Here is a 25,759-nt window from a genome sequence, read left to right as displayed (position 1 = left end):
AAATGCTTAACAAAATATTGGCAAATCACAGACAAAAACATATTAAAAAAGATAGTGCACTATGATCAAGTGGCGTTAATCCCAGAGATGCAAGGTTGGTTCAACATCGGGAAATCAATAAATGTAATTCATCACATCAATAGACTTAAAGTTAAGAATCACAAGATTATTTCAATAGATGCTGAGAAAACATTTGATAAAATACAGCACCCTTCATGCTTAAAACACTAGAAAAATAGGGATAGTAGGAACATACCTTGACATCATAAATGCTATCTATGCTAAGCCCACAGCCAACATCATTCTAAATAGAGAAAAACTGAAAGCATTCCCTCTAAAAACTGAAACAAGGCAGGGATGCCCTCTTTCACCACTTCTATTCAACATCGTCCTTGAAACTCTAGCCAGAGCAATTAGACAAACCAAAGAAATTAAAGGGATATGAATTGGAAAAGAAGAACTCAAACTATCCCTGTTCACTGATGATATGATTTTATATTTAGAGGAACCTAGAAATTCCACCAGAAAACTTTTAGAACTCATAAGTGAATTCAGTAAAGTAGCAGGTTACAAGATCAATGCTCATAAATCCAGTGCATTTTTATACATAAGTGATGAATCTTCAGAAAGAGAAATTAGGAAAACTACCCCATTCACAATAGCCTCAAAAAAAATAAAATACTTGGGAATCAATCTCACAAAAGAGGTGAAAGACCTCTACAATGAGAACTACAGAACACTAAAGAAAGAAATTAAAGAAAACCTTAGAAGATGGAAAGATCTCCCATGTTTTTGGATAGGCAGAGTTAACATTGTCAAAATGGCCATACTACCTAAAGTGCTATACAGATTCAATGCAATTCCAATTAAAATCCCAATGACATTCTTCATAGAAAGAGAGAAAGCAATCATGAATTTCATCTGGAAAAAAAAGAGACCTTGAGTAGCCTAAAAATTCCTGAGCAGAAAAAATGAAGCAGAAGGTATCACAATACCAGACCTTAAACTATACTACAGAGCAATAGTAACAAAAATGGCATGGTATTGGCATCAAAATAGACAGGCAGACCAATGGTACAGAATAGAAAACACAGAGAAAAACCCACATAAATACAGTTACCTCACACTAGACAAAGGAGCCAAAAACATACAATGGAGAAAAGAGAGCATATTCAACAAATGGTGCTGAGAAAACTGTAAATCCATATGCAGTAAATGAAATTAAACCTCTGTCTCTCACCTTGCACAAAACTCAACTCAAAATGGATCAACGACTTAGGAATTGGACCAGAGACACTGCACCAAATAGAAGACAAAGTAGGCCCAAATCTTCATCATTTTGGCTTAGGATCAGACTTCCTTAACAAAACTCCCAAAGCACAAGAAATCAAAGCAAGAATTAATAAATGGGATGCACTCAAACTAAAAAGCTTTTTCTCAGCAAAGGATATAATCAACAATGTGAAAAGGGAGCCTACACAGTGGGAGAAAATCTTTTCCACACACACTTCAGGTGGAGCACTAATCTCCGAAATTTATAAAGAACTTTCAAAACTTTACACCAAAAATACGAAGAACTCAATAAATAAGTGGGCCAAGGAACTGGACCGACACTTTACAGAAGCTATACAGGTGATTAATAAATATATGAAAAAGTGTTCAACATCTCTAGTAATTAGAGAAATGCAAATTAAAACAACTCTAAGATTTCATCTTACTCCAATTAGAATGGCTATTATCAAGAACACAAACAATAATAGATGTTAGCATGGATGTGGGGGAAAAGGCACACTTTTACATTGCTGATGGAGTTGCAAGTTGGTGCAGCCACTCTGGAAAGCAGTGTGGAGAATCCTCAGAAAACTTGGAATGGACCCACCTTTTGACCCAGTTATCCCACTCCTCAGTTTATACCCAAATGTATTATTTCTTATAATCAAGTTACGGACTTTCTGTAACTCTATGATTTTTTTTTACAAATCGGTATTAAATTTCAGTGAGATTCCTTAATTACTCACCTTGCTGAGGAGCAGTCTTCCCACTTTGTAAGCCTGGTGCTGAGGAGCTGCTGGGAAAAAGGAAAAGCTTCCTTTTTCCACTCTGCCATCTTCTCCAATCCAAGTCAATGTTTTTAATACATTCATAGAGTGGTGCAAAAATCACCACTAAGTAATTTTAGAATACTTTGATCACCCTAGAAAGAAAGTTTATACCAATTAACAGTCATGATGCATTCCTCACACCAAAGTCCAGAAACCACTAATCAAATTTCTGTGTATATGGATTTGCCTATTATAGAAAATTACTACGACTTAAAAATACACAATGTGACCCTTTATGACTAGTTTCTTTCACTTAGCATGTTCTTGAGGTTCACCCATGTTGTAGTATGAATCAGTAATTTCTTTTTTTTTTTAATATTTCATTGTATAGACATGTACTATCCATTTATTAGTGGATAGACATTTAGGTAGGTTCTACTTTTTGGCTATTATGAATAATGTTGCTATGAACATGGGTACACAAATTTTTGTTCTGGTTATATGCTTTCATTTTTCTTGCATATATGGTTAGGAATGGAAATGCTGGGTCATGCGGTAATTCTATACTTAACAATTGGAAGAACTACAAAAACTTTTGTCTAAATTAGGTTCAACACTTTAATTTCATCAACAATAAAGATTCTAATTTCTTCAAATCTTCACCAACACTTGTGGTTTTTGTTTGTTTGTTTGTTGTCTAACCATCCTCTGGAGATGAAAAGGTATCTCATCTTTGGAGAAACATCTCTTTGATCCTTGCATGTATTCTAATTGGATTGTCTTTTTAATGTTCAGCTGTAAGAGTTCCTTATATTTTCTGGGTATAAGTCCCTAATTGGATTAATTATTTGCAAATATTCTTTTCCAACTCTGCAAAACACTCTTTTCCAACTCTGCAGTTTATCTTTTTGCTTTCTTTATGGTTGTCCTTTGAAGCAAGAAAAAAAGAAAGAAAGAAAATTATTTTGATGAAGAACAATTTATTTATTTTTCTTTAATTATTTTTCATATCTAAGAAAACATTGCCCAACTCAGAGTTCTGATCATTTGCCCTTATGCTTTCTCCTAAGAGTTTATGCTTTTAGTGCTTACATTGAGGTCTATGATCCATTTTAATTTTTTCTACAGTATTATTAGGGTCCAGCCCCACTCTCATGCTTATGAAGACCAGTTGTTCCAAAACCACACATTAAAAAGATCATTCTTTACTCATTGAATGTTCTTAGCACAATTGTGAAAAATAAGTTCTCCCCATTAATAAAAGGTCAATTCCTGGACCCCTAATCCTATTTCATTTATCTATCTATCCCTGTGCCAGCATTACACTGCTTTGATATCTGTCGCTTAGTAATAAGCTTTTAAATAGGGAAGTGTGTCATCCAAAATTGCTCCTCTTTTTCATGATTATTTTGGCTATTGTGGGTGCCTTGCATTCCTGTATGGTGTTTAGAGATAGCTTGAGAACTTCTACAATAAAAGCAGCTAGATTTTGAAAGGGATTGTATTGAATCTGTAAGTCGATATGAGTACTGTTTCCATCATAACAAAATTAAATCTTCCTATCAGTGAACACAGGCTGTCATCCCATTTATTTAGGTCTTTACTTCCTTTTAATGATATTTTGTGGTTTTGTGTGTACCAGTCTCATACTTCCTTTGTTAAATTTGTTACTGGTATTTTATTTTCTTTTAGGTTATTGCTGATGAACTGGTTTTCTCAATTTTATTTTTGAGCTGTTCATTGCTAGTGAGTATAGCAGAAATATAGTTCACTTGTACATATTGTTCATGTATCCTGTAATCTTGTGGAACTCACTTTTTATTTTCAAAGTTTTAAGTTCACATTCCACAGGAATTTCTATGAAGGTTGAGTCAACTATGCCATCTGTCACTAGAGATAGTTTTTGTCTTTCTTTTCAAACTGAAATCTTTTGTTTATTTTACCTGCCTACTTGCCCTGATTAGAAACCCAGGTACAATGTGGAATAAAAGTGGGTGGAGATCCTTGAACTGTTCTCTCTCACCATTGACTATAACGTTATCTGTGAGTTGTTCATAGATTTCCTTAAACAAAGCCAAGGAAGGCACATCTGTTCTAGGTTTTTTTCAGTATTTTTAATCATAAAAGGGTGCTAGATTTCATCAAATGTATTGTCTGCATTTATTAGATGATATAGTAGTTTTGCCCCTTATTAATATCACATATGACTGATTGATTTTCATATGTCGAAAAGCTTTGCAATCCTGGAATAATTCCATTTTATCAGGGTATATTATCCTATTTTTTATGCTGGTGGATTTGGCTTGCTAATAGTTTATGGAGAATTTTTTCCAACTAAAATCATGATTTTGGGCTGGGGAGATAGCTCAGTTGGTAGAGTGCTTGCCTTACAAGCACAAGGCCCTGGGTTCAATCCCCAGCACCGCAAAAAAAAATAATAAATAAATAAATAAATAAAATAAAATAAAATCATGATTTTAGTGTCAGGGTAACACTGGCCTTAAAGATTGAGTTGAGAAGGAATCCTTCCTCTTCTATTTTCTGAAGTTTGCGAAAGATTGGTATTGATTCTTCTTTAACATTTGTATACTTCACCAGTAAAATCTTTGGGGACTTATTGAGGCATGTTTCATTACAAACTTATGGTCTATCCTGAAATACCTGATGCACTGGGGAAGAATTTGTGTTTTGCTGCTTTGGGCTGGGGAGTTGTGTGTGTCTTTTAGGTCTAGTTAGTTTGTGTCATTCAAGTCTTCAGGGACAATTTCTATTGATTGCTTTTTTCTGTGTATGATTCATAGTTTCCTATGCCTTATATGTCTCATAACTTTTGTTGAAAATTGAACCTTTTAGATTATATGTGGCAACTCTAGAGACATGATCCTTCCCCTCCCCAGGGTATGTTTGTGCTGTTTGTTGTTGCTGCTACTGTTTGTTTAGTAACTTTCCTGGACTAATTCTGTAAAGTCTGTGTTCTTTGTCAAGTCTCTGCTTGGCTAGCTCAGCAATCAACTGCTGATTGAACATTAATTTACTTGAGTTCCTTGAAGCAGTAAGTCTCCCAACTTTTCTGGAAGGGCTTTGTGTGTCTGTGGGGGCATGATTTAAACACTATGGCAATTTAACAATCTGCCTCAGCCTCACTTTCTGCTTGTGCAGAGCCTCAAGGTCATCCAGGGTGAGAGATCAGAATGTTCCCAGATCTCTCTCCAGTGCTTCACAACTCTGTACATCCACATAACCTTCTACAACTCCAGGAACCAGAGCTTTCCAAATCCCTCTATGTACATCTCATATCCCAGATTTGACTAATACGTTTTTTTCAACCTTTTGTACGCCACACTCATTATTATTGCCTTAAGCAGCTGGGCACTAAGCAATGCTACTATTATTTTTTATAGTTATACATAATAGTGGGGTTCATTTTGATATACTCATACATGCATGAAATATAATTTGCTCCATTATATTCCTACTACTTCCTCTTTCCCTTCCCTTTTTTTTTCTTTTATTCTACTGGTCTTCCCTCTATTTATTTATATTAATTGATGCATTATAATAAATATACCTAAAGGTCTCATTTTTTTGTTTTTGATAAACATCCAAGGGCCATAGTTTTTCTCACTAAAAGAGCTCTAAGTTAGGTCAAATACAGACAATACCTGTGAAACAGTCCTTCACAAGGAGCTGCCAAACAGGTCAAATAGTGACACTTCTCTGGGAATGACCTTTTCAGGGAAGATCAGATGTATTCTCCTTCTGTGTATGCTAAACACCTGGTTTCTCTAGCAATGAAGTGTGTAAGGGGGCTGGTTGTCAAGACTATTGCAGAGCTTGGGAAAGGGATGGAAGTCGGGCAAATTAAAATGCCACAAAGCTCACTGTTCTTATAGCGATTCAGTCATTTCTCTTAAATAAGTGCCCAATAGATCATTGCAAATCTTTGGTTAATTTTCAAAGTTCTTGTTATTTACAAGTTTTTCGAGTGCTCGTGTTACTATTATGGAAAAGAATGCTACTAAAAAGTCTTATTACACCATTCCCAAAGTGCTTCCCTCTAGAAGTCTTTTTAACACATGGTACTTGGAAGGACTTGTACCCTAAATATATAAAAAACTCTCACCACTCAATGATTTTTAAAATTGAATTTTTATAAGTGGGAAAAAATCAAATAGGAGATATGTGGAAGGCAAAAATAATACATGAAAAAAACATTCAACTTCTGTACTTATAAGAGAAATAAAAGTTTAAACCACACAACATATCAAGACACATCTACTAGAATAAATTTTTTAAAAAACCCTGACAATACCAAGTGCTAGTGAGGATGTAGAACAATTGAAACGCATATGCATTCAGTGATTGTACAAAATGGATCAAAATTTAGTGCAAACCAAAAGCTTCATAGTTTCTTTTTATAAATGCTGTTTAATAGTCAGATGAAGAAGTTTTCTTCTGCTGATAGTTTCTTATAAAGTTAAACATACCCTTTATCATACAGCCCAGCAATCTTATTCCTAAGTATTTATACAAGAAAAATAAAAACATATCTATACGAGGCCTGAATGTTATTGCTTATGACAACTTTATTCACAAACATCAAAAACCAGAAACAACCCATTGTTTATCATCTGATCAGTAAAATAGGAACAAATTTCTAATGCCAGCAGCAATACAGAAAATATTAAATGGATCACATCAATGAACCCAGACTCAAAAGGCTTCCATTTATGTGATATTCTGGAAGAAGCAGAACTATATAAAAAGAAAATAGATTAATAGTTGCCAAGATCTGGGGGATCAGGAGAGAGAATTGACTACAAAGAGGTCTGAGGGAACATTCAGGGGTGAAGGAAAGGTTCAGGAAGAAGTTGCCTGGCTATGTACATTTCTCCATGTTCACAGAGCCATAAAAAAAGTAATTTTTACTACTCTAAAAAAGTAATTTTTACTGTATGTGAATTACATTTACAACAAATTTAACCAAAAGTAAGAAAACTTTGCTCTATATATAATTTTTCTTGGTTAAATTAGTTTAATCTAAGACTACCTTTAGCAATTTTCTAATCACAATTTGTTTAGTAGACCAATCAGAGTTAAAATTATCCTTCCTGAGTTCTCTTCACACAAATATGTGAAAGAACTTGATAAGTAAAAACAAATATATTAATTTGACGATGTATCTAACTAAAAGAAGATTCAATTAGAGAAATAACAGCAGGATACAGTGGCACATGCCTGTAATCCCAGCAGCTTGCGAGGCTGAGGAAGGAGGATTGCCAAGTTCAAAGCCAGACTCAACACCTTAGTGAGGCTCTAAGCAACTTAGTGACACCCTGTCTCAAAATAAAAATAAAAAGACTGGGGTTGTAGCTCAGTGGCTTAGCACCTCTTGGTTCAATGCCCAGTACCAAACAAAATAAAAAAGGGAGAGAGAGAGAGAGAAATAACATAAATGTTGGTCAATAGTTGATTGGTTACATAAGTAATCATAAAACTGTATCATACAATTAGCCATTAAAATAATTATATAATTATAGGTCAATATTTACTAATATAACAAGGTATCTGTGGCTTTTTGTTAAGGTTAAAAACAAAGCAGTAGATAGTATCCTAGAACGAATGTTTTTGCATTAGAAGTGCCTGGGAAAATATCCCCCACAATGTAAATGCTGGATATCTCTTGGAGGGGTCATTGTAGGTAGTCTGTATTCTCTCTGTATCTTCCCCCTCCACCTTCATTCACTGAATTTGTAAGACTAGACATGGGCAGACTAAGACAACGCCTCATCTTAAGACCAGGTAGCCTGAGCTCTGGAGCTGTCTATACCTATCTTGTCCTGCAGCTCTCGGTTCAGGAAAACAGAAAGACCTATCCATGAAGGCCCATGGAGACAGGGTGATAAAAGAGCAGGGTGCTTCACTGAATCACACACAGATCTTCTGCACATTTTTTAACATCAAGATGGATGTGTCCCCAGCTCATATCCAAACTACAGGTACCTGAAGGACTCCTCTAATCTCATGTGGTTGGGACTGAGGGAAGATGTGAGCTTTCAGAAGCTTTGATGTAACCAGTCCCTCAGACTTTTCATCCAGAGTCTAAGAGTGTACCTGCTGATGAGGTTCTTTCAGGGTGACCTGCAAACTTGCAGCTCCATCTGTTATTGCTATGGCCTCTTTCTGTAACCTTTAGATAAAGCTCATTTGATTTACCCAAATGCAATCTGTGTCTGGTCATTCTGAATCTGCTATAATTGACATTTATTAATTCAGTCAATTTCCATTTGTTAAAAAAAGAAGAAAAAGTAAACCTATTTAGTGAATCTGTAATATCATTCATAACAAAATAAGAAGGAAAATCTTTTGGCTATAAGGTAGAAAGTCCACATTAAATTAAAATTGGCACTGCTCTTTGAGCTATGATTTCTGAGTTCTTTCAAAAGATATGCCTCAGGCTTATTACCTATCTGTTGAAGTGAATTATATTTTTCTATTGTAAAATTTACTAAGTTATACAAAGTTTGTTTAATAAAAAATAATTTTACTGTAAAGTACAATCTCTGGAGAAAACACTTTTTAAATAATATTCTTTCTAAGCCACCCTGAAGGTAAAGCATGATTTTAAAAGTAGATGTGGTAGACTGATTATAAAATAAACAACCCAAAAACTAATAAAAAGATCACATAAATCTGTTGAGAAACGGAAGGAACTACTTAATGGAAGTTACCTTTTTTTAGTGTCTGCTGACACACCAAGTATTGGGAGGAAAATTGAAAACACACAAACTTCCACATAAAAACACATACACCCAAACAAACACACAAAACCAAATTGCAGATGCCTACTCAATTACATTTCCTAGGGGGACTAAAGAGTAATCAGCTCGAACCAGATAAGTAAGAAGATAGGGCGTAAAACATGCCAAATTTATCTTGATCTCAGTTCCAGTACCTTTAGAAATGCAGTCATGATTATGCCTCATTTGCATATTATGACTCATATTCTGACTGTACACAAACCCTGGAAAACAGAGTGCTTACTTCAGCTTCAGAACATGCAGAGAAGGCAGCAAAGATATCTGATCCTTCTACCTGGACTTGGATTTGAAGAGTCTGCCTCAGTCAACAAGGCAATTCTGAAATTTTCTGTGCCTAGCCTTCATTCTACATACACTTGAGCAGGAACATGTCTTAAATTTTCAAAACGTGGTTTTACATATTTCACTGCTATGCCACCTGTCTTGCTTTTAAGATTGGAAAATACAGTCTTCCTTGTGATGGAGAACATTAAGGAGAGGCCTGTTGCCAGCAAGGAAGCTGCTGGGGAAGACCAGAAACACAAGGTTGAGCAGGATAAGCTAGCCAAAAGGTAAAAGTTAAGTGGCCCAGTACGCGGAAGCTGAGAGAATTATAATCATCCTGGCTTCAACGTAGTCAAGACTTCATAACATACATGTGATTTCTTCAATAGAAATAAGAATTGTGTATCTACTATCTTAATAACTTTAAGTAGATACAAAGGTTGAGACTCACCCTTGTAGTATTAATGTAAAAGAAACACAGAGGTGGTCTCCAATTTTTTTTTTTTTTTTTTTTTTTTTGGCATTTTATTTAAAGACAAGGTCTCCCTGAGTGGCTTAGGGCCTTGCTAAATTGCTGAGGCTGACTTTGAAATCATGATCCTCCTGCTTCTGCCTCCAGAGCTACTGGGATTACAGGTGTGCACCACCATGCCCAGCTCAAATTTTTAATCACACTCAACAAAATATGTGGAGCACTCATCCTGATATGTGTATCATTATTTATTAATAAATATATAAATCTAGTATTGTACTTAGATACTCTTATATAGCACAATATTTACTTTGAATGAGATTGATCATTAATAATTGTAGATTCATAGTTTGTTTTTTAAGTCTTCTTGATGATTTCATATTGTTTTGTGATTGTGACTGATAAAGGAGTATCAGCTTTGCAATTTCCTTGTAGTTCTTCGGCATTATTGGTTTATCTTGAAGCCAAAATTCTATAGTGGGTTCTTTTTAAACCACTTGTTAATTTTGTGAGGGTTGTGAATTAAATCTAGATTATAGGAGTTAGGTGTGTTGCTCAGTGGTAGAGCACTTTTCTAGCATACAGGAAGCCCTGAGTTCAATTTGCAGCATTGCAAAAAATAATAAATTTTAAAAATTTCATCAGAACTATAACTCCCAGACCTACTTATCCAGGTACACACAAACTAAAAATGTTGCAACACACAGAGGGAACATAAGCATAAGGGTGCTGAATTGTGGTGCCCCCACATCTCTCATCTCATCCATTTCTCAATATATAACATATGACATCTATACCAAGAAAAGATGCCAGTGCCCACCTACATGTTAAATATTAGTACAACATAATTTGCTTCTCGTATATAATGTATATGAAATACTAATATTGAGGGTTGTGTAAGGAAAAGGCAGTCACAAGATTACTTCAGATCAAAACAACAGAACAAGAACACCAAGTACATGAAAAACAACCTCCAAATGAGTTCAGTCCTAGAGTACATCATCCCATCTAATCTTTATACTTGCCAAAAGCAGTCCATAGAGAATACAGTAATGACCCATGATATTGTCCTCCATTACATCTCCCCATTTCTTATGTACATTTATTAATTACTATCCTTCCCAACTTATTTCATCCTCTTCTCAAAAAATGAATACTTAGAAAATCCATTTCTCAGCTAACAGAATCCCAGCTTAGTACACTTTGGGACACTCTCCAAGTTCACTCTAATAGACTCTGTCCAAGCTCTCCATTGGCCTATCCAATAGGTCCTTGGTCATCTGCTCTAGTACAAGGACCCTGTCCAAAGTAATCACCTATTACCATCTAAACTTAGATCCATCAAACTCCTCTGAATTGCCCCGTTCTTCTCATTCCCCCAATACTCTTCCGACAAGACATCTCAGGCAGGAAACCTCAATTTCTTAAACAAATTCAAAAAGACACAGAAAGCCACTCAGGCTTACCTTTGCTTCCCTTTCCAGTGCCCTAAGGGCATCACCACATGCCACTGGCCTCAGAAAGAATCATTTATTGTGCATCACTGTCTGCACACATTATGCAGGCAGAGCCCTGCCAGCGCCTGCAGTCATTAACTTGGAAACAGCTGAACCTTCGCTGCAGTCACCACCATTTCTTGTATGTGCTCTGAAACCTCCTTAAAGTCCCCACGGCTGCCGCACTTCAGTCAAGCCTTCTCAAAACTTCCTGCAAGCACTCCCACTTAAAATATATTATGGATAAATAAAACACGACCCCATCAAAAGGCATAATTGGCTCCTAACGAGCTTTTTAAATGTTTAATGGCTGAAAATAACAGCGTAAACAAATGTCGACATACACTAAACAAAATTTCTGCTTACTGCTTTTTTGTGTGTGAGAAACTCCCCCTCCCAAAAAAAAAAAAAAGTTGATTTTTAAAACACACCTGATATGGAATATGAAGTAATTAAGTGATGATTTTAATGTGTTGCTGTTTGGAAGAGACTTTCTGGAGCTTTATAAAACATCTCAGAGTAGTATGAAAACTGGAGCAAATCCATTTCCTATCCAGACTCCAGGAAGGTAAAGACTCCTCTCGCCAGTGAAGATCTGTAATTGCCTCTCTCTTAGTCCCTCAGCACAGAAGACTCTTGTTTTCCACAAAGAGAAAAAAGACCCCAGAGAGAAGGCAGACACAACACGCTGAACCTCAGCGAGCCGTTTTCATTAACAAGTGAAGTCGTTAGGGATCCCATGGCCTATTTGTGAGAAGCAAAAATCTTCCACATGAATCAATTAATAAGCAATTAATTCATGTTCAAGGAAAGTCAGGGACTTTAGGATAATTTCAGGTCCATAATATTAAGACTCTACAGACAGAGGTGAACAGGTGTATATTGTGGCCCAATACACAAGCAGTGGGACACAGGAAAGGGATATGAACAATGTGACAGAAACTGTCATTTTAACTGTACTGCTTTGGCTTATCATTACCACTTTATAAAAAAAAAAAAAAAAGGGAACAGGAAATTTATTTCAAAAACACTACCTAAACTTTACCATATCATTTGTAAATCTATGTAGTAAACACATTAGTTCAGTAGGATCTCTGCAAATGTTTAATCTATTGATTTAAAGAACCCCTCAGACATCGCCATCCTCAGAGTCTTGCAGGAGACAGGCCCTGACTACCAACTCTCAAAGCTGGGCAAGCCCAGCCAAGGAGAACTCTTCAGGAACACTGTTTGAACCAGGGAGATTTTGTCTGAATGTGCTACAACTTCCACTTCCAAAAACAACCTTCCGCAAAGTTAATTAGTAGCATTTTAAGAAGTCTTTTGACACTGACTTAAGGTGTTGGTAATATATGACAGAATTGTTATGTTTATACTCATCTTGGGGTGAAGATCTAAATGCTAATGAAATATGTGCTATCTCTGAACAGTGACTTCCTTCACCTCCAGGAAGTTACTGCCAAAAAAAAAACTTTGTTTTCAGATGTTATAAATTATATATTACATATCTTGATTTCAGTCAAACTGATGATGCTTCCTTGCTTCACTTGAAATGAAGACATCTTTTTAAATTTGATATCAGAGTCATTTTCTTTCAGAAGAAATAAAAATCAAGAAACAACCCTGACATTAATTCTCCATTAGTTACTGAAGGTCCTTATTTCTCTAAACCAAGACATCCCTGTCAGGGGAGCGAATCAATCTTACCTGCTAGGTCACAAAGACAGTTAGTCCAGGATTCTTAGGTGCAGAACTATAATCATTTCTGGAATTCTCTTCTCTAAGGCCATACTTAGACATCATTCTACCATCACAATCACAGGAATGCTAGAGTATCATTCATCCTGCCCATCCAAAATTCAATAAAAAGATTCAGAAAACAAAAACTTTCTCATTTTAAAAGAAAGGGGGGAGCCAGTCTGAACTCATGTAAACAGTAAGGCCACTCATGAAATTAGGCTTTATGTGAAACACATTTTTCATCTACACAAGTTGGCAGTGTATGCTCAACACCATGCCAAAATGTACACGAGACTATTTTCCATAACATACTCTGTTGAAGTGAGACACATGAGTACCAGAAATTATTCCCAAAGAAAGTTAAATTAGCAAGCCTTTTATAGCAATATATAGCAATTTTTTTTCTCTTTTTTTTTTTATTGTAAACAAATGGGATACATGTTGTTTCTCTGTTTGTACATGGCGTAAAGGCATACCATTTGTGTAATCATAAATTTACACACAGTAATGTTGTTTGATTCATTCTGTTATTTTTTCCCTTCCCCCCACCCCTCCCACCCCTCTTTACCCTCTATACAGTCCTTTCTTCCTCCATACTTGCCCCCCTCCCTAACCCTAACATTAACCCTTCCCTCCCCCCCATTATGTGTCATCCTCCACTTATTAGCGATATCATTCATCCCTTGGCTTTTTGAGATTGGCTTATCTCACTTAGCATGATATTCTCCAATTTCATCCATTTGCCTGCAAATGCCATAATTTTGTCATTCTTTATGGCTGAGTAATATTCCATTGTATATATATATATATATATACCACAGTTTCTTTATCCACTCATCAATTGAAGGGCATCTAGGTTGGTTCCATAGTCTGGCTATTGTGAATTGAGCAGCTATGAACATTGATGTGGCTGTATCTCTGTAGTATGCTGATTTTAAGTCCTTTGGGTATAGGCCAAGGAGTGGGATAGCTGGGTCAAATGGAGGGTCCATTCCAAGTTTTCTAAGGAATCGCCACACTGCTTTCCAGAGTGGCTGCACTAATTTGCAGCCCCACCAGCAATGTATGAGTGTACCTTTCTCCCCACATCCTCGCCAACACCTGTTGCTTGTATTTTTGATAATCGCCATTCTAATTGGGGTGAGATGGAATCTTAGGGTGGTTTTGATTTGCATTTCTCTTATTACTAGAGATGTTGAACATTTTTTCATATGTTTATTGATTGCTTGTACATCTTCTTCTGTGAAGTGTCTGTTCATTTCCTTAGCCCATTTGTCGATTGGATTATTTGTATTGTTGGTGTAGAGTTTTTTGAGTTCTTTATAGATTCTGGAGATTAGTGCTCTATCTGAAGTATGATTGGCAAAGATATTCTCCCACTCTGTAGGCTCTTTCTTCACATTACTGATAGTTTCCTTTGCTGAGAGAAAGATTTTAGTTTGAATCTATCCCAGTTATTGATTCTTCCTTTTATTTCTTGTGCTATGGGAGTCCTGTTGAGGAAGTCTGGTCCTAGGCCGACATGTTGAAGATCGGGACCTACTTTTTCTTCTATAATCTGCAGAGTCTCTGGTCTGATTCCAAGGTCCTTAATCCATTTTGAGTTGAGTTTTGTGCAGGGTGAGAGATATGGGTTTAGTTTCATTCTGTTGCATATGGATTTCCAATTCTCCCAGCACCATTTGTTGAAGAGGCTATCTTTTCTCCATTGCATATTTTTGGCGCCTTTGTCTAGTATTAGAAAATTGTATTTATTTGGGTTTGTGTCCGTGTCCTCTATTCTGTACCATTGATCTACCTGTCTATTTTGGTACCAGTACCATGCCGTTTTTGTTACTATTGCTTTGTAATAAAGTTGAAGTTCGGGTATTGCGATACTCCCTGCTTCATTTTTCCTGCGAAGGATTGCTTTAGCTATTCTGGGTTTCTTATTCTTCCAAATGAATTTCATGATTGCTTGCTCTATTTCTGTAAGGTACGTCATTGGGAGCAATTTTAAATATATTGTCAAATCTCTATTTTCCTCTGAAATAATTTTAGTCTGTTGATAATTCAGGGCTCTCTTTGTTGCAAGAGCAAAAGATAATTCAAACCAGGTTAAGTACCACAACTCATAAAATTCAGGATCATCTGATCAAACAGTTGGATATGCAGAAACTATACCATACCAGCTTGAACTCTTCTTTCATTGGGTCTGCCTGCCTATCTGTCTCTCTCTCTCTCTCTCTCTCTCTCTCTCTCTCTCTCTCTCTCTCTCTCTCTTTCCATCCTCTCCTTCCCTCCCTTCCTTTTTAATATTCTCTCACTTCCAGCAGTCCTTCCACACAGGGCATGTTCCAAACAGTAATCATGCTTTACATCTTATGCTTCCACCATCAGAGAGAGAGAGTTATCAACTCACCTTCCCAAGAAGGTCTATGTGGCCAAGGTCAGGTTTAGTTCAGAAGATTACGTCTAGTCAGGAATTTTGAAAGCACCTTACAGCCACCACATGAGTCTAGCCTAAGAAGAAAGGAAAGAGAGGTGACAAGAAGACTAAAAAAACATTTGTTAGGATCTCATTTCATTGTGGGTAAAGATCACAAAAGCTTTGAGAGATTCTTTTTCTCAATTTCATAATATTAAAAAAACTTTTATTTGCATCTACTATAACACAATATATTTTTAATTGTTTTATTTTAACTTCCTCAGCTGTGATTCCAACTCATTGACATCTCTTTGTCCTGAGTTGTATGGGTTTAATCTAATTAATGATTAACATTTTAAAATAGAGGTCATTATATTTTGACCTACTTGAAATCATAATTGCTGCTTTATTTGGGATATTAGAAAAATTGTTATTTCAAAGAGATAAAAAAGAATAAAACAAATATACTTCCAGAAACTGACATGTTTTATGCTTTTTAAATAAAGCAAAAGAAAAGCACAGTTAAAATACCTGGTTTTAAAAAAGTCAGTATCTTTCTATGGAATGTCATTATAAGGCAAAGTGGGTCAACAGATGCTCTAAAATCCCAGTCAACTAGCCCACAAATCAGTCGGTTCACATGCTTGCCCAAGTTCTTCTCTGTCTGATTTGCCCCTCACTCTCTTCTAAGACAGACCAAATATGCAAAGGAAAACCTCCACAACTGGAAGCTCCTGGTACCCTGTTCATGCCAATGATAATAACACTGAGATAATCCATTGGGACAAGTAAAATCTCTCTTTATTCACTTGTTAAATATACCCAAATTGGTTTTCTGTACCTTCAATTTTAGTAATTCCTTGCATACATTTCCACATATATTATATGGAATTGATTCTATATCACTAACAATAACTACATGATAGTAGAGACATTCTCCCCCACACTCAACTAACTCTTCATAGACCCTCCAAAAGGACACACACTTCAAAGCTTTAAAAGGTAAACATACACATGTGACTTCTAATATCTTGTCTTTGAACTAGTCATTTTAGAAGTTTGTAACAAGTCAGAAATTCTTACTTTCAATGAAGAAAATTCTCTTCTCTCTGAGGTCATTCTTATCTCCTAATGCTTTGGTTGAATGTCCTCACTTTAATTCCCATTGTGAAGTATTAAGAGGTGGGACCAGTTAGAACTTTAAGAGGTGATCAGTCATGAGGGCTCTGCTATCATGAACGAATTAATCTATTCATGCATTAGTGATTCATGGATTTATCTTGAGAGTGGGTCTGTTACCCAAGCCAGTTTGCCTCTGCCTGTAGTATGTGCCTCTCTAACCACGTAATATGCTGTGTTGTCTTGGAACCCTAGAATTCCAGTGAGAAGAACCTCACTAGAAACAGCCTCTCAACCTTGGACTCTGCAGCCTCCAGAACTGGGAACTGAATAAGTCTTTATTATTCACAAATAACCCAGTTTATAGTATGCAATTAATAATAGCAGCAGAAAATGGTTTGAAACAACTACCAACATCTCAACCCACAAAAAGTTGTATGGGCTTCCTCTCTGCCCAGTTCTGAAGCCAGAATTGGGAACAGGTAGTTAGTGTAGAAATAGGGGATCGGGTCAAATAGAGGAAATGGAGGCCATAAAATCATCTGCCTCTGGAAGTTGGAGACTGCCCCTGGAAGAATGAATGTCAAGGATCTCCGGAGCCCATTGATTACCAAATTTATCTGCCTTTATCAAGAACTGCAAGCCAGGGGCTGCTAATTAATGCCCCCTGGGCCCTTACCTGCCTGAATCACTCTGGCCCTCCCCCTGCCCATGGCTTTTCACTTAATGCAAAACCAGGCCTAGTCACGTAGGCAGGAAGGACAGATAAGGGGGGAGAGACTGGAGAACAAAAGAGAATTTAACCTATCAAAGATGTAGGGTGCGCTTACTTCTTGGGACTTTAGAACATCAGCCATGGCCCTCTTCTCCCTGCCGGGAGAAGTCTGTATTATTACCTTTAAATAAAACCTGCTTAATATGCTTGCCTTGGCGTGCTTCTCTAGTGTTCAATCTTCAACATTAGAAGGAGCAGAACTCGTCACCGGTAAACGGCGGTATCAGTTCTATGAAGCCCAGATCTGACAAGTATCACTAGACCCTGAAGTGTCTAAATTCCCCAGTGGCATTTATTTTCTTGAATCCCCAGTGACAGGTGGGATATGCAGTGAGGGGCTATAAGACCCTTCTTCAGTCTGTGACAGTTCAGATGGGTAGTGAGCCCAAGAAACCTGAATCTCTGTCCCATAAGTCACCTGGACACCACTCAGGAGACATGGACATGAGATTCCTCTGGAAAACAGCCCACCCAGTCAGAACAGTATCCACAAAGTTAAAAGTCACTCAAAGAGATTCTCATGAAAATTCAATGAGAGACCAAGAAGACCTGTAAAGTCTCTTTTGCATCATTTGAGACTCAGAAACCACACTAAGCATGATGATTACTGATGACCTTATGCTTACAATAGTCACGGAAGGGAAACAATTAGATTATCCCTGGATTTTGATCTCCCAAAGACTGAAAAAGCAGCCCTTGTAGTAAAGGGAACAAAAATGACTTTTTATGAACATGGTCAGAGTGAAAATTCCAGTATTAATGACAAGCCTAAACAGAGGTTGCTGGGCACAAACACAAAGCCAGATGAAACTCTGACACTTACAGTCTGATTTGCTTCTGTCATGCCAAGCAAAACCAGTCCAGGATGGTATGCAATGTCTAATGGTGTAATGAATCTAGTATAAATTCCTTGGACCATTTCTTTTTAAATTCATGAATGGTAGATAGCATCCATAGTGTTCAAACATATAAAATAACAAAACTTCAGTAACAAACAACTGGAAAATTGTGCTTTTTCCCTGCAATGTTCAAATTAAGTCAATTCACTGGACTGTCTCATTAAGAAAAAAAATATGTGGCAAATATGTTCAAAATAGATCACTAGCAGATGAAGCAAAAGCAAAAACAATAGGATCTGTTGAATAAATTTAAAGTATTTCTACAGAGATTTCACACTTTTAAGAGAAAATGAAACAGGTATTTCCAAATAACTTTTTAAAATCCAAACAATGGGGTGGGAGGCATTTGACGGGCAGTGTTTTTATCAGATGCCAAAACCATTACTACATGGTTTGTAGGAGAGGACATAGACTCAGAGGAGAAACTATTTCAAGGACAAACACCAACCCTTAGTTCTCACTTCCATACCAATTACATAGTTTTTAGACTTGTAAGTACAGAGATTCCTTGACAAGTGGGCACTATCACTGCACCAAGCGCAAAGTTTCCCCCCAGTCAGTGTTAAGGAGACTGCCAATTACAGGTCTTTCTCAAGCATCTCTGTGACCCCCAGAGAAAGTAACAACTGAGCAGAAAGGTGCAAGACAGAGAGATTGATGATCCTACAAGCCTTGTAGCTACATGCACTATAGAGAGAAAGGATGAGGTTACACTGTGACAATACAAAAGTTTTTAAATGAAGGTTTTTAATATTTCTCATTAATATTAGGAAACTTAAAAGCTTTGATGTTCAATTTCAGTTCAAAGTCATGCTCTACGAGAGCACTGACAACAAAAATATAATGCAAGCCACATATAAAATTTATACTTTCTAGAAGCCATGTTTAAAAAGATAAAAGGAAACAGGTGAAATTGATTTTAGTATTGCAGTTAACCCAATTAACCCAATATGTCCAACATATTATCATTTCAACATGAAGTAAATAGAAAAATTTATAATGAGATATTTTTGGGTTTCTTTTTTTCATACTAAGTCTGAAATCTTGTATTTTATACTTCCGGTACAGATCAGTTTGGACTAGTAATATTTCAAGTGCTCAGTGTCTACCATATTACACATTATAGCACCAAAGGGACCTCAAAAATATTTACTTAGTCATTCAACTAATATAAAACAAGTGCCTACTCTGTGCCACTGTGCAAGGCACTAAAAGTACTTTACTAAGCAGTGAAAAGAATTAATAGCATCTCTGCTGTAATAGAGTGTGGAGTTTGTCATTTTGATAGGAACACAGATATTAAGGAAATAATTATCTAAATGTTTATGACAAAGCATAATAAAGAAAATATATGCAATGCTGCAAGAATATACAACCCAGTCAACCTAACAGTAAGGGAGGAAGAGACCACAAAAGAAGGGACATTTATTCTGAGGTTGGCAGGATGAATAGAAGTTGTTCAAGCTTAGGAACTAGAAGAGGGGTGGGAACATGGAGAAAAGTAATTCAGGCACCCCTTGCAGACAGCATCCTGATAAGGACAAAGGACTGAAAGTTCCTAAGCTGAGAGCATATTATGCAAGGAGGAGAGTAGCCAAAAGATGAGATCAAAGAGATAGGCAGGAAGAATCCATCAAGAATTTGGACTTTTATCACAAAAGCAGAGGGCAGCTTGTAGAACATTATGGGGAGGTATGAAGTAACTGGATTGCATATTAAGAAGATAAATCTTGTTACTGAATGGAAAATGTATCTGAGATTATATTGAGTGAATGTTTAGAGACCAAATAGGAGATGACAGTAGTAGTTCAGAAGAAAGGTGGTGATTCTTTCCCACTATAGAGTCACAAAACAGAGTGACAGAGACACCTTCAATAAATATCTGGAGGTAGGCTACATAAGATATTGAGTCTACACCAATGACTCAGTTCAGTGTGAGCAGAAGGGGAGGAGTTGTCAAGGATGCCAGCCAAGTTTCTGACATCAGCAGCCAGGTAAATGGTGGAACCACTTGATGAGGAGATATAATGGAGAAGCAAGAAGAGTATGAATTCCACGTTGAACATGTTCATTTTGAGGTGACTGTCATACATCCAAGGAAGGTCATTTAGACAAAGACATGTCCCTGGAACTAAAAGAGAGGTTGGAGCTAAAATTTTAACTTCAGCGGCCATTAACAGAAGGAAATTTATCTGAAACTACAGGAACAGATGGAATCTCCTACGTCCAAATGTCAGGTGAAAAGAACAGAGAGAGGGCACAGGGCTGAGATTGAGAGTCTTCACTGTGAAAAGAATGATCTGTGAAGAACCATAATGTAGCTGAGAAGTGGCCAGGGAGTCAGGGACCAAAAATATAGACCAGTGATGAGGCAGGTACGTCAAGCAGAGTATTTTCTAATAAGAGAATATTAGTGAATGTGTTGAAAGCTCATAAAAAATTAAAGAAATTTAGAAACAAGATTGCAAACAGGACAACTCTGTAGAGCAGTTTCAATGGAATAGTAGCAGGTACTGAACCAGGAAGTGGAATAGCACATAAGGGCCATTCTGAAAATCTCATTATGGCAGGAAGGAAAAAATCAGAAAAGTAACCTCACCTCCATTCTCCACTCCCTGTTATCCTGCTTCTATCTGTCAATGTCTGACCCACCATAAAAATCAGCATTGACACACACACACAAATAATTGTAGCAAAAGGTAAGCAAATATAATACCCACAGAATGAATGGAGACTAAACACCACGAGGTGATTGAGGTGATTGTTGGTCATCAAAAGATGCTTCCTTTTTGAGGAAATCCCAAGAGAAAAAAAGAATAGTCACAGAGGTCAGGAGAGTTTCCTAAGACATCCTCCCATTATTAAGGAACTTCTAGTCCCCTCAATTGCCCTCATACTCTGCTCCTGGCTTGTAGCAATCTTTATTGTTCTCTGTCTTTCTACATTCAGAACCAATAGGTACAAAAACATCCATGGGCAGGCCAGTGAGATGCAGAAAATGGAGAAACAGAGATGTAATAAAACTGAATCACTAGGTTGAACCAAAGACCAACCCTGCCAATTCATTTCTAGTTTTTAAGATATTATGAGCAAAAAGATGCAGTTTTCAAGGGTTTCAAAGACCTCAAATGCCATTGTGGTGTGGGGGAAAGAAGCTAGATCTCAGACCTTTCTGGATTTAAATCTTGGTGTTCTTATTGATGCTTCTTCTTGAGCAAGTCACTTCTACAACCTAAGCCTTGGTTTCTTATTAAAAAATGAGAACATCTAATAATGTATCCCTTATAGTTTTGTGGTAGAAATTAAATAAGATAATGCTTAGGATGAAAAGTTCTCATTGGGCTATCTGGTATTTAATAAATTTTCACTTTCTCTCACAAGAGGCTTCTTATTCTTCTGACTCTTTGATCAATTAAATGTGCATTAAATGACATGAATAGGAGGTGTGTGCTAGCACTTAACACATCAGAAAAAAAATGTAAAAATTAGAAGAAATGCAGTAACCAAGCAAGTTAACATGTCAACACATTTTGAGTAAGAGTAATCCCAAAATCACCCTAGTGATTATTATCTGACAGATGAGTGAATGAAGCAGACAGCCCATGACACTATCATTCCAGTCTTCCCAAGAGAGGAGATATAATACCCTCCAGTCCAGTACCCTCCCAATATAGGAAGATTGTTTTGTCAATATCTTTCTTAACACAGGAAGAACCAAAGGGATTCTTCTACTTCTGCATGCCCCATTTTGTAAGCACAAGTTAAGTGACTAGTTGGGGGGAAAAAGGAATTAACATTATAGGAAACAATTTTTTATTTTTATTTGGTCTACTGATTCAGAGATTAGTAGGCCTGTATTCCACTTCTGTATCCATTATCCTAGATTTTGAGTTGCAGATCAGTTCTCTAAATCTCAGGGTCAGCTGAAATGCTCTGAAATAGAGCTCTCAGATATTTAAAGGAGCATTTCCTAAGGCATTTCTCATCTTCCTTTCTCCTGTAGCATGCAGTCAGCAATCGTCACTGACCTTTTCCAAGATTTTAGAAACTTCCCAACCTCCCCTCCACAGAGTTTATAAAATGCATTAATGAGAAGGACATTATTTCAGGGTTAAATGCTTAATGAAAGCTTGTGTACTTTTTTTACAGTAAATCAGTTAGTGCTTCTATATTTTTTACAAATTACTTTCACTTCCCTCACAACCAAGCCAATCTCAGTACCAAGAGCAAGCAGAGACTTGCCAATTTAAAGAGCCATTTTTGTCATGATCCTTACAAGTCAGAAATCTGGGCGACAACTACTAAATTAAGAACAAATTACATGTTGAAGTTCAGGTTTCCAATAATCTAGCCCATCTTATCTTCCACATCTCCCCCATATAAACATCAAACTCTAATTGACTTTAGCTACCAGCTATTTCCCTAATATACCTCTCTCAACTCCTCATCTTGCACTTTGCTAATAATGCTGTCACCTTTGGACAGACTGCTTTTCATCTTCATCTGCCCAGATCTTTATCCTTCCAGACCCAGTTGAAATACCCCCTCCTCTGAACTGTCCAGATCAACACAACCACTGAACAGCCATAGCACTCAGACTGTAGGCATCCCCTGGCACTCTGCACCACCTAAATTTAATCATACTTATGTAGAGCGATAATTATAATCTATCCTGCTGGCCTATAAGTTACTTGAAAGCAAAGATCTGCTTCAGATATTTTAATAATTCTTTACAAATAATAAGTGTTCGACAAATCATAATCTGTTTTTAAAAAGTCTTACCAAATGCTTGACAGAACATGTGTCTTCATTTGCATGTTGCCTGGCATTCAAGGGCTGCGTGAAAGGATGACAGAGCCAAGGACCTTTTAATTAGTTTCCCAACTTTTTTGCACCACTCACCACATTCTAGTTTGCCTTCCAGTCATCATGCTGCATTCGTTTTGGCTTTCACTCTAAACCCAGATGAGCCCCTCGGAGAAGCCAATCTTCCTTTGAAACTACACTTCATCATCAGGACTCACAATTGGAAGGGAAATTTGTTTTTCAGCCTCCAGGCGGGTCCCTTAGGTTTTGAAATTCTTTTTTACAACAATCTAGTAAACATTTGTATCCTGAGAAAATGCCATCCCTCCTACACAGCTGACATCCAGTCATACAGACTTGGCCTGCCAGCCACCTCTCATCAGATAGTCTATTATGTGGACAGTGGATGCTTTAGGTGACTGTATCTAAAGGAGGCACTCCTGGAAAACCTCCTGATGAGGAGGGCAGGGCTTTTAAAGTGCCAAGACGGATGCCATATGGAATCATTCCTTAATTTGAGCCCCCGTCACTCTTGCCCTGTAAGACATTTTTCTTCCTGAGACAGGCTTTCCCCTGTCACTTTTGAAGCTAAAGCTATGTATCCTTCACTGCCTTTATTTAGTTTTCTATGTATTCGTTTTGGTGATTTTAAGGGTAGATAGGACTCTGTTCCCTTCTATGGAAGAATTAAAGCCAATCAGATCATTTGGGATTCTTCTGACAACTTACCTTCTGCCACAGGGCCCCAGCTGCATGTGTGATGACAAAGATGTACAGAGGAAGACAGTTTGGACCCCTACTAAGGAGATATGTGGGGGGGGGGGGGGGACTACTGCTGGACAGATTTAAGGGAAGTGTTGTCAACTATTGAAAAGTCAAAGTTCAGGAAACAGCTATTTGATTTTCAATTAAATCTTACAATTTGGAAAATCTATGTTCCAATTAAAAAAAAACAGATGGCACACTAATAAGGGTAGACCTTAAAAGTGCATAAAATATTGACGAAGTGTTAGTAGCTTTCAGGTTCATATTTTAATCACAAATTGAACCTAATATGATTGTGTTTACTCTAAAGCATTATCCACACAGCATGTTAGTTACATTTCCATTTACCAATGACAAAGCAACCAATATCCAACACCAGGCTGGGTAGAAGATGGACCAGTGGAGAGAAGGCAGACTGTACAGAGATGACCATGCTCCTTCTTTCTGCCATTCTTCCTAAAGAGAACTTCAAAGAGTACAATTTAAAGTGTTACAAGGCATCACAACCACCTTTCAACATTTAGCTAGTACATTATTCTCCAATAAATTGAAAGAGGGCAGAGTTGAGGCAGGCTTTTATGCCCCGCAGCTCCAGAAGAATTCACAGAGCTTGACCAGAAAGCAATGTTGCTGCCTAAATGATAAAGGAATCATTCTAATTTAATTTAAAAGGGTAAGCCATTGGGGAGCTGAACACCTTGGGGCTTTTCCACAAGAGCTGAGGCCTTTTATTACTAGACTTATATATCCCCATACCACCCAGATCAAAAGTGAGTGAAAGTCATTTCCACATAATGACTCTCTGGTAGTCTATGGATAATGAGTTTGTTATCTCCATCCATCTCTCATTAGGAAGGGACTGATCCCTTATAAACACAGCACAGAGTGGCTAAACTTTAGAAAGCTTTTGTGAAGAAAGAGCTGGGTAGAATTTCCCAGATCATCAGGGAAAGCAGATTCTAACTTCACCTGCACTGGCTGGCTTTGGCAAATTTAACCTTGACACACTTCCATCTCTGTTGTTGTAAAATAGAAACCCCTTCACAACAAACCATTTTTCACAGAGAGTCTTTGTCAGGATTAATGATGTTGGTGTGTATTATAAGGACAATGCACAACAGAATCCAAAGCTGAATTTTTGTGTCATGCTAACAGTGGACACAGCCGTTCCTGATAGACAATGATTCCGTAGAAAAAAGAATGCAGAAGTTAGTTACCAGGGTTTAGCAATAAAATCCTTACACTGTAGGTAGCTGTGCATCCATCCTCATTATACCCAAAGTGACTAACACACAGCTCTGAGCTCTTCTGATCAGAATTTCCCATGGACCTGATCAAGATGCCTCTGAAGAGGAGCAGGTGGGGAGCTGGTGAACTATGTCCACTTGCTGTCTCCTAAACTGGAATATAGCTCTTGACTGCTTTTTGTTAGTTCTGCAGTAAAGGACAGCAAAAGTAAAAGCAAGCTTTAACATAGTCCAAGTTATCATTTTCACCAATCTTCAAACCAAATCATCGTCAAGCCTAGTTCGCCTAGTCAGGACAGTTTATACATTGCAAAAGCATGAAAATAACATTGTCAGACAAAAGTGGTTCTCAAAATTGGCTAAACACTAGGATCACCTGGAGAGCTCTTAAATTCCAGACACTGAGACAACATGCGAAGTCTGAACTTCTGGGTGTGTCGCTGCTTTTCAGTTATCCTTCGGTGATTCCAAAGTGTACCCAATGTTGAGAACAGTGCTGCAGAGTGTCTCCCTGTCCTAATAGATAAATTCAATGCTGGATGACCAGTCCATCCCAGTTTGTCCAGGACCTTCCCAGTTTCAGCACTGAAAGTCCAACATCCCAGGTATACCTTCAGTTCCACAGAAACTACAAAAACGAACTGGTCAGGCTGATGCTAAACTACAATTTTCAACAGCTACATATCAAACATCAACCCTATCAACTGGGAGGCTCTTGTTAATCATCTTACACTCTCCATGAACAAGGAATTCAAATCAAAATCTGCTATTTTTCACCTACACTATAAATGTTCTTTATTATGCATCTCATTCCCCATCCAAAGGATTCAGACCTGGGAGATATTAGCTCTTAAGCAAAGGAAACCTGAACACAGGTTTAAAATGATTTCAAGGAACATTGACCAA

General features: G+C 37.2%; 1 long non-coding RNA gene across 4 annotated transcripts in view; it reads right to left on the bottom strand.

Annotated features, from left to right (window-relative positions):
- Positions 1 to 15,145: 15,145 nt before the first annotated feature.
- The window catches only part of LOC306653167, a 61,407-nt gene continuing 50,793 nt past the window's right edge, over positions 15,146 to 25,759 (bottom strand). For 2 of the 4 annotated variants that reach the window (XR_013761654.1, XR_013761655.1), the window contains one exon: positions 15,146 to 15,337. This is a non-coding gene — a long non-coding RNA (uncharacterized lncRNA). Of the gene's footprint in view, positions 15,338 to 19,614; positions 25,041 to 25,759 lie in introns of those variants that run through there. The other 2 variants (XR_013761656.1, XR_013761657.1) reach the window with 1 other exon arrangement.

Source organism: Sciurus vulgaris, assembly GCF_902686455.1.
Source record: "Sciurus vulgaris genome assembly, chromosome: 2".
Lineage (NCBI taxonomy): Eukaryota > Metazoa > Chordata > Mammalia > Rodentia > Sciuridae > Sciurus > Sciurus vulgaris.
Note: the sequence above shows the minus strand (reverse complement) of the source record. Positions and strands in the feature narration are given on the sequence as shown.